This window comes from Humulus lupulus, chromosome 8, assembly GCF_963169125.1.
Source record: "Humulus lupulus chromosome 8, drHumLupu1.1, whole genome shotgun sequence".
NCBI classification, from domain to species: Eukaryota; Viridiplantae; Streptophyta; class Magnoliopsida; order Rosales; family Cannabaceae; genus Humulus; species Humulus lupulus.
The window spans coordinates 78,906,531-78,921,244 of NC_084800.1; positions in this window are offsets into that span (position 1 = coordinate 78,906,531).

Consider the following 14,714-nt stretch of genomic DNA (forward strand, 5'->3'; position numbering starts at 1 on the left):
TATTGAATGAAAAATCCCTGTGTGGTAGTTATAACTGAAATTAGAGTCCTCATTAACTATGCACATGAGAAGAAAGTCAAAATGTGATGGAACACATACAAGAAAGAAAGACCAGTCAAACTTGCAACAGGTTTAGGAATTGATCCAACTAACTTGTTTCTGCTAAGCCGCCTGAAAAACTTGGCATGAAAATGTCCCAAATGGAAATAGTTAGACCAAAACATGATATCAAAACCAACTTCTACATAAAACATTCTATTTGGCCAATTTGAAATTTCATACTCACAAGTAACTTAGATGAGACAGGAACCCCAAAGAGCTAGGGATTTTCCCTTCGAGCTCATTACCCGAAAGGTCAAGAGTATGAAGCTGTGAAAGTTTCCCAATTTCTGCTGGGATAGAACCAGTCAAGTGATTGTTCTGCAACAGCCTGTAATAGTTGAAAACATTGCATGAGTTGGTGAATTCAAAATTAAGTACACATCTAATCCAGAAAATGGACACAACTTTCTCTTCCATAACTAGGAAGAAGCCATACAACAGACTCCAGAGCACAATTGGTATATGCCTAAGGTTTTCCAGTCAAGAGAAACAAAACTACCCATTTATTTATAAATTTCTCCCCCACTTTTTATTGAACCCCAAACACCAAAAAAATAAACTCCAATTTTTTTACAGAGCCGAAAACATTACCCAAACAAGTCCAAAACAGGACATACACATGCAAAACAGAGAGGGAGTCGAGAGATACTTCACTATCACAAAAGAATATATATATATAAAAATGAACTGAACAATGCTAATAATAAAATACTAAATACTTATATATATACCGTATAACTAAATATTTATATATATATGTACCGTAGATGGAGATTCTCCGATGGAGCTTGGAGGAACCGTACGTCTCCGGCGGCTTGGAAGAGCCACAGATGGCGCTTGGAGGATGCTCGAGAGGATGGGCTTTTGTGCGATTGGGGTTCTCATGGTTTGGGGTTTGAGTTCTGAGAGAAGAGAGAGAGGAGTTTGGGTCTGGGTTTGGGTCTGAGAGGAGTTCGGGTCTGAGAGGAGAAGGGAGAGCTGAATCTGTTTTGGGGTTTGGGGGTTTCGGTTTGGGTCTGAAAATAAAGGGAGAGAGAGTGAGGAGTTTGGGTCTGAGAGGAGGGAGAGAGGAGTCTGAGATTTGGGGTCTGAGAGGAGAAGGGTTTGGGGTTTGGGGTCTGAGAGGAGAAGGGAGAGCTGTCTGTTTTGGGGTTTCGGTTTGGCTTTGAGCTGAATCTGAAAATAAAGGGAGAGAGAGAGAGAGAGAGAAAAGTCATCAATAAAGGAGGGAAATTAATTGCTTTTCGCGCGAACAGGTGCCGCGTATATGAAATAACCTCTAGCGACGATTTTTTTTCATGTCGTCGCTAGAGGTGTCGTCGCTAGATACTGTTATTCTTGTAGTGTCATGACTCTCATTTATGGGTATACAGATAAATGGGCAATGGCCAAAAGGTAAACACATGTTCATCGGTCTTCAAATAATCCAATGATGCTTCCGAGTCCAATTGATATGAAGTAGTTGATGGGTATACTAGAAACATGGTCTCTTAGGATTATCTTTTGGAGACATAGATTCATATATATATATATATATATAATTTAATAGTCAAAACAGAGAAAAATAATTCCAAATCAGAGCCAAACCAAATAAGAGCATCAAAACAGAGAAGTTGATGTAAAGAAGGCAAGCGTCATTTGTGCTGAAGAACACAAGCACGAGATGCATAATTTACACCGAAGAACACTGTCTCCATCACCATCAATAATAAAAAAAAAACCATGTCAATAGCCTTCAGAGTCGATCTTGTGTTTTACACGTTGTGCATCGGCTTCCAGCTGCTCCTGAATCAAATCGACGATTGTGCTTCGTTCTACTTCGTGAGGGGAATCTAACCTAGATGATCACCTCCCTCAACGACGTTCCGTGGCCGACGACGGAGGAGGTTGAATGTCGGCTATTTCTCGAAGAGTCCATGCACGAGCTCGGCAACATCACGATGGATAGGACTCTGGGGTTCTGCTCAAGACGACGAGGGGAGTCTTCTGGTGTCGCGCGTACACTGAGGGGAGGCCACTGGCGGTGGAGCCATAGCAGGCAAAGAGAGAGAACAGATAAAAAAAAAAAGAGAGGCATTTAAAAAAAATAACAATAATAATATAAGTGGGCCCTTATGCATATATGTTTGATCAGTTAGCAGAAAAAGTTAAAATTCTCGCCGTACAGCTATTAATATGCCACATGAAAAACATGCCAAGCTAATAAAAAAATGAAACCTAGATCGGACTAATATTTCAAACGGGACGTATAGCACTGCTCTTTAATACAATGTACCTGATAAAAATGGGGCGAAGTCGCCCCTGTACATTGTCGTCCCTGATATTTTTATTTAACCTAAATCTACATCTTATTTTTCTCAGAGCCCCATACTCCTACAGTCGTCTCTTATCCATTTCCCCTCTTAATCTCTCTAAATATCTCTCAATCTCTCAATATTTTCTTTCAATCTCTCATTTCTCATCTCAAATAATACACACTCTCTCTAAATCTCTCTCTCTCAATCTTTTCTTCACAGCCGCCGTCCATTCCGTCAACATCGCAGTCCACTGCCGGCCGCACCTCGCCTCCTCCGCCGACCGCACCTCGCCGCCACTCCTCTCCACACTTACCGTATATATACCGTTTGTTTATATATATTTATTTATTTATATATATACCGTATATATTTATATTTATATATATTTTTATTAATATTTTTTCTTTTTTCTTTTTTCTGTTTTTTATTTTTTATTTGTTTCTACCGTTTATATATATATATTGATTAATATATTTTGTTATACCCAGATTTCGAGCCTTGAAAAGTGTGACCTCGAAAACTGGATTCATAGTGAATGAACTCGTAAAGTTTGGAGTATGTTCTATGACTAAACATCGAGCCTGGAAAGCTGAGACGACTTCGAAGATGGTGGCCTCAAAATCCACACGAGCTCGAAGGGTAGGCCCCGAGGTGCATCTGTCCTCAGGGATGACCTCGGATCATGGGTTCCGAGCCTGACGCGCGTACGATCTCAAAGCCATGTGGCCTCGGGAGATGTTATTAGCTCGAAAGTTGATGTGAGACCTGGGAGAATAAGGCCTTGATAATATAGGATAATAACCTTGAGTATCTTAAAGTGTTATCTATAAGAGACGCGGTCTACATTTATTATTTTAAATCCCCTAAAATCATGAGATATTATTTGATCAGTTATACGTCCCCTGGTCTTCAAGGGACGTTTCCTTTTATATCGGATTATAGGCATTTAAGGCCATTTGATTTATTCGCACAAAAAGAGTAACTACCCAAAATATGTGGGATAGTATTATGCAATCTTCTCTATAAATAGAGAGGTCATGTAGCATTGGAAAGGACCGGAATTTTTGTGATCTTGAGAGAAAACTCTAAAGAATTCATGTTTGAAGAATTTTCAGAGATCATCTTGAGTTTAATAAAAAAGACTCGTGGACTAGGCAGATTTAATTGCTGAACCACGTAAAAATCGTGTTTTGTATTATCGTATTTATATTGGCCATTACTGTTTATTGTTTACGTGCTCTTCTTTCACTGTTGACGAAAAACGGCGTCAACATTTTTTTTTCTTTTCTCAAATTTTTATTATTTATTTGTTTCTGTTTTTATTTTGTATTTGTATTTGTTTCTGTTTTTTATTTTTCTTATTTTATGTTAAAATAATAAATTTATTGTGTGTGCAGAATATTAAAAGATGGTCTAATTTTGGCAGCATGTATTTTTTTATAATATAATATTGTTGTAATTAATTTAATTTAGTTAACTAGTTAATTGAAGAAAAAAATTATATTTATAATTGTTAATATTAATATTATGGTAATATTAGTATTTGAATTTGTTGAATAGTAGTAATAGAATAATATATTGTGAATATGTGTAGAAAACTTTAGTATTATTAATATGTGTTTATAATTAATTTGTTGGGTTTTAAACTTGTGGGATAGCTTAGAATTTTGTGGCATCAAGGTATTTATTTATTTTTATTATGTTGCTTAATTATGTTAATTAATATGTGAATTTGTGTAAAAATTATTATATGTTTAGTGTTATTAATATGTATGTAGGAAAATGTATGATGTTTCAGTGTTTAAATTTGATTAATAATATGTAACTATGAATGTTATGGGATTTTCTGAGTATCGTTTGCAGGGTTTTATATTTTTGGAATAGGTTAAAATATAGTTGTTATGCGACCGAAATTTCAATAAAATTAGGAGAATTTTTAGTGGTGTTAGCTAAAAATTTTAATATAATATTAACAAATTTAATAATTAAAAAAAATTAAAAGTTAGATAAATAATTTTTAAAAAATAAAAATATATTATTATTTAATTTAATATTAACAAATTTAATAATTTTAAATTTTAAAAATTAGATAAATAATTTAATTTAATGTTAACAAGTTTAATAATTTAAAAATAAATTAAAAAATTAGATAAATAATTTAATTTAATTTAATAATTTAAAAATAAATGAAAAGTTAGATAAATAATTTAATTTAATATTGACAAATTTAATAATTTAAAAATAAATTAAGAGTTAGATAAATAATTTATAAATAAATAAAAATTTTAATATTATCAATTTTAATAAATTAAAAAATTAGCTAAATAATTTGAAAATAAATTAATTTAATTTAATATTAACAAATTTAATTATTTAAAAATAAATCATATTTAATATAGCTTATAAAACATAATAATTTGTTTATGGTATCATAAGACTTTATAAGACATCATAAAATAGCTAGTGTTAAAAAATATTTCATTTATGTTGCTTTTATTTGGTAATAAATTTTGATCACCAAAGATAGGATAGAAGTTTTTTATATTATCATCTAGTGATAATCTTTTCACCAAAGTTGTTTTAATTAGTTTAATTAAGTTGATAAAAAAATATATATTTATATTTGAAATGTTTGAAATATTAGAATTATTAGTGTTAATATGTGTTTAGGTTTAGGTAATATTAGTGTTATTACTATTTATTTAGAAAAATATAAATTGTGAATGTTTATTAATAAGTGTTTAAAAAAATGTATTGTGAATGTGTGTAGAAAATAATGTGTAGACTTTTTTTAATATATTTGTAGAAAAATATATTATGAATATGTGTAGAAAAATGTATAATATATTGTCAATGTTCTAGGAATTTTCTGAATGTCAATTACAGGCTTTTAAATTTTTGGAATAGCTTAGAATATAGTCGTTATGCTGCTGAAATTTTAGTAGAGTTATGAGGATAAAATAATACTGTTATACCCAGATTTCGAGCCATAGTAAATATGACATCGAAAGCTGAGTTCGCAACAAATGGTCTCGCAAGGATCGGGGTATGCTCCAGGATTGTATATCGAGTCTGCAAAGTACGATATATGATCTCGAATGTGGTGACCTCGAAATGATCTCGATCTCGAAAGGTAGCTCTAAGAGCACCCTCATCTTCAGGAACAACTTCGGAGCAGGGGTCTTGAGCTCGATGTACTATCTCGAAAGCCACGTTAGCTCGGGAGATGTCAGTGGCTCGCACAATGACGTGAAACCTGAGATGCTAAAGCCTTGGAGATACGCTATAACCACCTTGAATATCTACAAGTATTATAAACATGAGATGTAATCCTCATTTATTAATGTAAATCCCCAAGAATCGTGGGATATTATTTAGTCAGTTATGTGTTTCCTGGTCTTCAGGGACGTTTCCTTTTTTATCTGATTATAGGCATTTAAAGCCATTTATTTTATTCACAAAAGAGTAACTACCCAAAATATGTGGGATAGTATTCTGCATCCTTCTCTATAAATAGAGAAGCCATGCACCATTGTAATGGACCGAAATTCTGATCCTTTAGAGAAAACTCTGGAGAATTCATGCTAAAGAATTTTTCAGAGATAATCTTAAGATTAATAACAGAGACTCGTGGACTAGGCAGATTTAACTGCTGAACCACGTAAAAAACCGTGTGTTTGATTTGTTTGTTTCATTTGGCCATCGTCATTCATTGTTTTTGTGCTCTTCTTTTATCTGTTGACGAAAAACGGCGTCAACGGTTTGGTGCTTTCATTGAGAGCCTTAAGCATCCATCCCTGAGAGATTCATGGCCGCAAACAATCAGAACACTCCTGAAGAAAATTACCCAAGGCGTCCTGGAAAACAACCAATGGAGAACCCGGATGCTGATGAAAGAAGTGGGTCCTCTGATTCCCGGGGACCACCTCCACAACCAAGGGATGAGGACATGTACTACAATCCTGAGCGTTATGTTCCTATTGTAGAACTAGAAAATCAACAATTGAAACAGCTGCTAGCAGAAGCCAACAAACGGAATAAGGAGTTGACTAGGATGGCCGCAGAGGCGCAGGTGGCTCAGCCCCCGCCTCCCCGCGAAAACCAAGTCCCTCCTCCAAGGGACGTGCATGTTCCTCCCTGGAGGCCCCGTGGACGTCCACGGAAAGATGCTGCCACAAGGAGGCCGACTCAACCTCCGGCACCAGCAGAGCCATCTGCTCCTTCTAGGCCCCAGAGGAGTACCTGAGCTCAGGTCCCGCCTAATCCACCTGTGGAAGTGCCTACAGGAACTGAGAATAACCGAGCTCCTGCCGAGGCTCGAACTCAGGTTCCTGGTAGTGCACCGATCGCGACTGACCCATCTCGGGAAAATTTTGGGCCCTCTAGGCCGAGGCAAGGGCGGCCACCACCGTCGCCTATACGGTTCTCTCCGTCTCCCGTAATATATCCTTCACCTCCCCGCAGAAACGCTCAACCCGTTTGAGATCAGGATCAAGGGCGTACGGGGGATATACAAGGACACAGGGAGACTTTCCAGGAGCGGAGAGGCGCATAATCTGAGAAAAGTCAGACGTCCCGTTCTCGCACTGCGGAGACAAGGCGACATGGGAAGAACCCATCACGAAATGACCGATCAATGAGTTTCACCAGTGACGAGTCCGGAGAGACCGGGTCCGTCAGTAAACGCGACCGAGGTCGCAAAAATACTGGAAGTCGCAAGAATCATCCTGACCTGCGGAATCATCTGAATCAGAGCAGGGGGAAGGGAGATCAGACAAATCCGGACCTAAGGAATCACCTAAATGGGCGTAGAGATCCCTCATGGAGACGCGAGCCTGGGATCATGATCAATGACTGTCAATTCCAGACACCACCTAAGGACCCAGTCCAAGAAAGGATTGATCAGCTCGAAAAAGCCTTTAGGCTTTTAAAGAATGAACGAGGGAATGGTCGATACGAGGACTCTAACGAGGAGCTCGAGCCGTTCACTCCACATATTTCTAACACTCAATTTCCTCCAAGGGTTCCGGATTCCTCACGTCCCAGCGTTTGAAGGAAAAACCGATCCATGCAGTCACCTGAGTACATTCAACACTATTATGAGAGCTAGTAACGTAGGTTACGAGCTTAGGTGCATGTTGATTCCAACATCATTGGCCGGACCTGCCAAGAGTTGGTTCGAAAAGTACAAGAGACACTCGATAACTTCATGGGATCAGTTGTCTAGAGACTTCAAGAAGCAGTTCCGAGCTATGATGGGAGTCAGACCAGAGGCATCCACTTTGACTAACGTCCGACAACAGCCGGGCGAAACACTGAAAAGCTACCTGACAAGATTTAATCTAGAGGTCGCCCGAGCTCGAGATGTGGATGACTGTGGGCACCTGATGGCTATCCGAGCTGGTGTGTTACCCGGAAGCGCCCTTTGGGATGACATGCAAGAGAAACCGGTGAGGTCAATAACCGAGTTTAACAGACGGGCGCAGAGATTTGTCAATGTAGAGGAGGCGAGGTCGACGCTCAAGGCGACCTCGCAGACCGATACTACAATGATAAACATTAACTCCGCCTCAACCTCGGCTGACCCAGCAGCTCCATAACCTACCTCGGAGAATCCCTCCAAGAGGAAAAAGAGCGAGGGAAATAACCCCGAGGCTGAAGGAGGAAAGAAAAAGAAAGGAGAAAGGTATTTCTCCGTATATAAAGTACATACCGAGCTCAACGAGTCTCGGGAAAACATATACCTGGTTAATGAAAACCAGGTCCCCTTCAGGCGTCCAGACCCAATGAGGAATCAAAAATCCAAGAGGGATTCCAGCAAGTATTGCCGGTTCCATAGAGACACCGGACACACAACTGATGAGTGCCGACAGCTGAAGGACGAGATCGAAGGGTTGATCTCGAGAGGTTATTTCCGGCAGTATGTCAAAAACCAGAGTACTGGACAGACTACTGCAAGCCAGAGAGTAGCCGCGCCTTCGGCGGCACAGAATAATAACTCTCGATCTCGGGAAGAAGACATGCCCCCACCGATAGATGGAGAGGACGTAATAACCATCTCGGGAGGTCCTCATCTCGCAGGAGGGGGTAGAAATGCTCAAAAGCGATACGTGAATGAGCTGAAGACAGGGGACGGGTCTCCTTATGAACCCGAACCAAGGGCACCAAAAAGCCAAAGAGTTGAAACTTAACCTATAACCTTCACCGAGGAAGATGCCTCCCATGTCCAGTTCCCTCATCATGATCCACTAGTCATCACCCTGCAGCTTGCCAACAAAAGAGTGCGCCGAGTTCTCATAGATAATGGGAGCTCAGTTAACATTCTTTATAAGGCAACACTAGAGAAAATGGGACTCTCCCTTCGCGACCTGAAGGCTTGTGCAACCACTTTGTACGGCTTTTCTGGAGAAGGAATTGCCTGTATGGGGTCCATCGAACTCCCTGTGACCTTGGGAGACTATCCAGTCTCGGTGACCAAGATAATGGAGTTCGTGGTAGTAGAGTTACCATCTGCCTACAATGTACTGCTCGGGAGACCCGCCCTGGTCGGGCTGGGGGCAGTTTCATCTGTAAGGCATCTAGCCCTTAAGTTCCCTACTCCAAGCGGGGTCGGAACATTAAGGGGAGATCAATTGGCAGGGAGGGAGTGCTACAGCATCTCTTTGAGGGGAAAGAAACAAACGAGCGCTCAAGCACTCGTTATCATACAAAATAAAGATGGGACGGTTTTAGAAATTGATGAGGAGATCGATCCGAGGATTGAGGAAAAAGTTGACCTCCAACCTTTGGAGGAGCTCGAAGAAGTTCAGCTCGAGGAAGCTGATCCCTCGAAGAAGGTGAAGGTTGGAAAACACCTCCAAGACGAGGCAAAATAGCAATTAATTTGCTTTCTCAAGAAAAACCAGGATGTCTTCGCATGGTCACACTCAGACATGGTGGGGATAAGCCCGAATGTAGCAAGCCACGCATTGAATATAGACAAAAGCTTTCCCCCGAAGCAACAAAAGCGAAGACAGCTGGACGAGGATAGAAAGAAAGCACTAAAGGAGGAAGTTGACAGGCTGAAAGCAAACAATTTCATTAGGGACGCTTTTTACCCTGACTGGGTAGCCAATCCAGTGTTGGTCCCGAAACCCAATGGGACGTGGAGAACCTGCATTGACTACTCGGACCTCAACAAGGCCTGCCCAAAAGACTGTTTTCCGCTGCCAAGAATTGACCAGCTCGTGGATGCCACGGCGGGGCATGGCCTGATGTCGTTCATGGATGCCTATTCTGGATATAACCAGATTCCCATGCATGCCCCCGACCAAGATCATACGATTTTCATCACAGATAAAGGGCTCTACTGCTACAATGTCATGCCATTCGGACTCAAGAATGCTGGAGCCACGTACCAGCGGCTTGTAAACATGATGTTTTCAGAGCAAATAGGGAACAACATGGAAGTTTACGTTGATGACATGCTTCTAAAGTCTCAAATTAACAAGAACCATGTTGACGATCTCGAAGAGTGCATTGGCGTACTCAGGAAGTACAACATGAAGCTAAATCCGCAGAAGTGCACTTTTGGGGTATCTTCGGGAAAATTTCTAGGCTTTATTGTCAACTCTCGAGGGATCGAGGCTAATCCCGACAAAATAAAGGCCCTGATTGATATGCCTTCACCTCGGAAGCATAAAGATGTCCAAAGCTTGACTGGGAGGATGGCCGCCCTGAGCAGATTCATCTCGAAGTCAACGGATCGTGGCCTTCCATTCTTCAACTTATTGAAAGGAAGTAAGAAGTTTGAATGGACAGAGGAGTGCGAGCTGGCCTTTCAGGAGCTCAAAAAGAACTTAGCCGAACCGCCCATCCTCTCGAAGCCTGAGACGGGAGAAGTATTGTTCCTATACCTCTCGACTACCGAACACGCGATAAGCGCGGTGCTCGTTCGAGAAGAAGAGAAATTGCAGAAACCCGTCTACTACATCAGCAAAAGATTACTGGGGGCAGAGTCAAGATATCCATTGGTGGAGAAGCTTGCCCTCAGCCTAATCCACTCATCTCGCAAGCTCCGCCCCTACTTTCAGGCACATCCCATCCATGTACTGACAGATCAACCACTTAGGCAAGTCCTGTCTAAACCAGAGGCGTCAGGTCGGCTCCTTAAATGGGCTGTTGAGCTCGGACAGTTCGAGATCACTTATCATCCGAGAACGACCATTAAGGCACAAGCCTTGGCAGACTTCATAGTGGAGTGCACTGGTATAGCCGACGACGAGGTAATAACCACGGCCCACGAGCTGTGGAAACTTTACGTCGACGGCTCGTCAAATGAAAATGGAGCGGGGGCAGGAGTTATCCTGATCACTCCTGCAGGGAGCAAATTTCACTCTGCTTTAAGATTTGTCTTTAAAGCATCTAATAATGAAGCTGAGTACGAGGCTCTACTCGCGGGACTACGAATAGCAAAAGATCTCAAGGCCAAAGCTATACATTGCTACAGCGACTCCCAGCTCGTGGTTAATCAAATCTTGGGAGAATACCAGGCTCGTGGCACAAGAATGGCAGCTTATCTGGAGAAGGCAAAATCCGCATAGGAGTATTTCGAGTTTTATGCAATCGAACAGGTTCCCCGAGAACAAAACTCAAATGCAGATGCCTTAGCTCGGCTCGCCACTTCCGCCGAAAATGAAGAGCTGAATGTTATACCCGTAGAACACCTATCAGCACCCAGCATTACTGAGCCAGACGAGGAAGATGTGTGTATGATTGAAACAGAACCAACCTGGATGAGTCTGATAGTTGATTATCTCGAAAATGGAATTCTTCCAAGAGATCGAAATCAAGCTCGAAGGTTGATGTATCAACTTCCTCGTTACACCATTCTGGATGGAAAGTTATACAGAAGAGGGTACTCCATGCCGCTGCTTAGATGTGTAACTCCTCCCGAGGCTAAGAAAATCATTGAAGAAATTCATGAAGGGTTCTGCGGAGACCACACCGGGGGGCATAGCCTATCCAAGAAGATTATACGCCAAGGATATTTCTGGCCAACCATTAAAACGGACTCTTTCGAGTACGTGAAAAAGTGCGACAAATGCCAGAGATTCGCCACGATACCCCGAGCTCCACCTTCCGAACTGACCATGTTGACATCGCCATGGCCTTTCGCGGTATGGGGCATCGACCTCATAGGCTCACTCCCAACTGGCAAAGGCGGAGTAAAATATGTTGTGGTCGCCGTTGATTACTTCACAAAATGGACAGAGGCTGAACCATTGGCGACCATCACTTCGAAAAGGATCCTTGATTTCGTGGTAAAGAACATCGTATGCCGATATGGAGTACCAAGAAAGATTGTATCTGATAACGGAACCCAGTTCGATTGCGACTTATTCACCAACTTTTGTGACAAGAACGGTATAATAAAGAGCTTTTCATCAGTGGCTCACCCTCAAGCGAATGGTCAGGTCGAAGCCGTTAACAAAACCCTCAAGAGTTCTCTAAAGAAAAAGTTGGAGGAGGCAAAGGGATGATGGCCCGAGGAATTACCTCAAGTCCTTTGGGGATATAGAACTACAGCTCGAACATCAACGGGACATACCCCGTTCTCTCTAGCGTACGGCTGCGAGGCAATGTTGCCCATCGAAGTCGAAATCCCAACGATTCGAACTCAAATTTACGATCAGGATTCAAATCACACTCGGCTCGAAGAAACCCTAGACTTGATCGAAGAAAAAAGGGAAGAGGCTCAGCTGAGGAATGCTGCTTACCAGCAACAAACCACAAGATATTTCAATAAGAGGGTTCGAGATCGAAAGTTCGGAGTGGGAGACCTGATTTTGAGACACGTATTCTTAGCAACCCGAGATCCTGCAGCTGGAGTGCTCGGGCCAAACTGGGAAGGACCATACCAGATAGAATCAGTCATCCGACCTGGCGTATACAAACTTGCGAGATTAGATGGGAGCCTGATACCACGAGCATGGAATGGCGAACACCTTAGACCTTACTATCAATAGTGTAGGAAAAGTGTTGCCTGTAACCATGACTTTCTATCTGTACTAGTCTGTTTGTTTGTTTTTGAATTTCAACAAATAAAAGGTCTATTTTGTTCCATATGTAATTTCTTTTTATTTTTGCAATCTCTCTTAATTTAATAACCTATGGTCACACTCATAGGATATTAAGGGGGCATCATTGGTATATATACCGTCAGATTAAAAAATAAAAAATATATATAAAGTATTTGGATGTAACCAAGTACACGATCTTAGATAGTTTGGACTTAACCGAATTATCAAAAACATAAAGTATTTGGATATGACCAAGTACGCAATCTTAGGTAGTTCGGACTTAACCGAGTTATCAAAAACATAAAGTATTTGGATGTAACCAAGTACGCAATCTTAGATAGTTCGGACTTAACCGAATTATCAAAAACATAAAGTATTTGGATATGACCAAGTACGCAATCTTAGGTAGTTCGGACTTAACCGAGTTATCAAAAACATAAAGTATTTGGATGTAACCAAGTACGCGAGCTTAGATAGTTCGGACATAACCGACTTATCAAAAAGATAAAAGTATTTGGAGATAACCAAGTACGCGAGCTTAGATAGTTCGGACATAACCGAACTACCAAAAACCTAAAACATTTGGAGTTAACCAGATGTGCAAACTTAACAAGTCTGGAACAAACCAGCCAAAAAATTAATCGATGATAAGTAGGAACCTAAACCTATTTCGAGATAAGTCGAGATCGAGGCTGGAATATCTTAAAGAAAAATAGTTTCAAACTCTTAACCTCGGAACAAAATCTGAGGATAAGGAAAAGTGACTAAACAAAAAAAAAAGATATAACCAGATCATTCACATTACACACCATATAAGTACTCTTGAGTTCATGGTTAAAGTAATATCTGACCTTGATAAGTAACGAGGTCGGAAGCGGATAATTTGAATAAACTATGCATGAATGCATCGAATTTCGAGCCTAAATCCAAACTATGTTTGTATGAATAAATAAACATAACCGGTTCATCAATATAAAAATGTGCAAAATATTTCGAGCCAAGAAATGTAAAGCATGTAAAAGAATAGTTAAAGAAATTGTATCAGCCCCATGGGCATAAATTAAAATAATTACAGAAATAAGGGGACGCAGCCCCGATAACTGATCTCCCCGAGGCCAGATTCAAGGAAGAGGAGTCTCCTTGGCCTTCTCAGCATCAGTGGCACCGGACCCCTCAGGACGAATAGCATGACTATCCTCCTGAGCTTCCTCCGAAACGGTGCCCGGAGCAGCCTTTTCCTTCTCGAGCTGCTCAGCCTTTCTCCTTCTCAAGCCGTTCAGCCTCTTCCTTCTCGAGCCGAGCATTCCATCGTTCAAGAAGCGACGCCTCGTGGGGACCCAAGAATCTGGTGTCCAGCTCTTCGTTATAAGCCCACATCCGGTACATGGCTGAGTCGACCGCCTTTTCCTTCTTTTCTTTGTACTCGGCAGTAAGGCGAGCTTTGACATCCTCTATAAGGTCGAAGGTGGCGGTCTTTTCCTCCTCGAGCTTCTTATTGGTCTCCCGAAGCTTTATGTTATCTTTCTTTTGCTCCTCGAGTTCAGTTTTCAGCTTTCCGAGCTCCTTGGCCATATCCTCACGCTCCTTAACCACTGCCTCGAGCTTAGCATTCGCCGTCTTCAGATCATCGTTCGCTCTAAGGTGGAGGTCCTTTGCCTCTTGGGCATGAGTCCTGCTCGAATGGATCTCGTTATTAAGCTCGTAGTTGAGCTGGGCCGTGAAGGCAAGAGCCTGAAAAAAGGAAGAAACCACCATTAGTCTCAAGACAGCATGGATATAAGCGAAAGAAATATGGAAGAATACTTACTGCAGCGGTGTGCTCGATACTCTTCTCGTAGAGAATAGTGCGGTCTCGGGTGCCAGTTAGGCACTGCCACTGGGGAGCTTCGAAACTGCCGTAGCTCTGGCCGATCCGGGACATGACATCCGAAATCAGCGTAGATCCATGAGGTCCGGCAGCGTTATCCACCACATATGAGTCCATATGGGTGGAGATGGTTAGCTTCTGAGCTCGAGAAGCAGAAGGTCTCTTGGCGAGCTGAGCAGAAGATGTTTGACCCACCACAGGAGTTTGGGACTCAACCACGACAGGGGTACCAGCCAGCGAGGCCGGTGCCACCGCAGAGACGATGGCCTGCGAGGATGGCATTGTCGTGGGGGCGCTAGTCTGGCCAATCGACGCAGCAGCAGAGCTCGAAGCCGGCGGGGCAGGAGGAGGCGTTTTCTTAGATCTCTTGGAGCCTTTCCCCGGTTG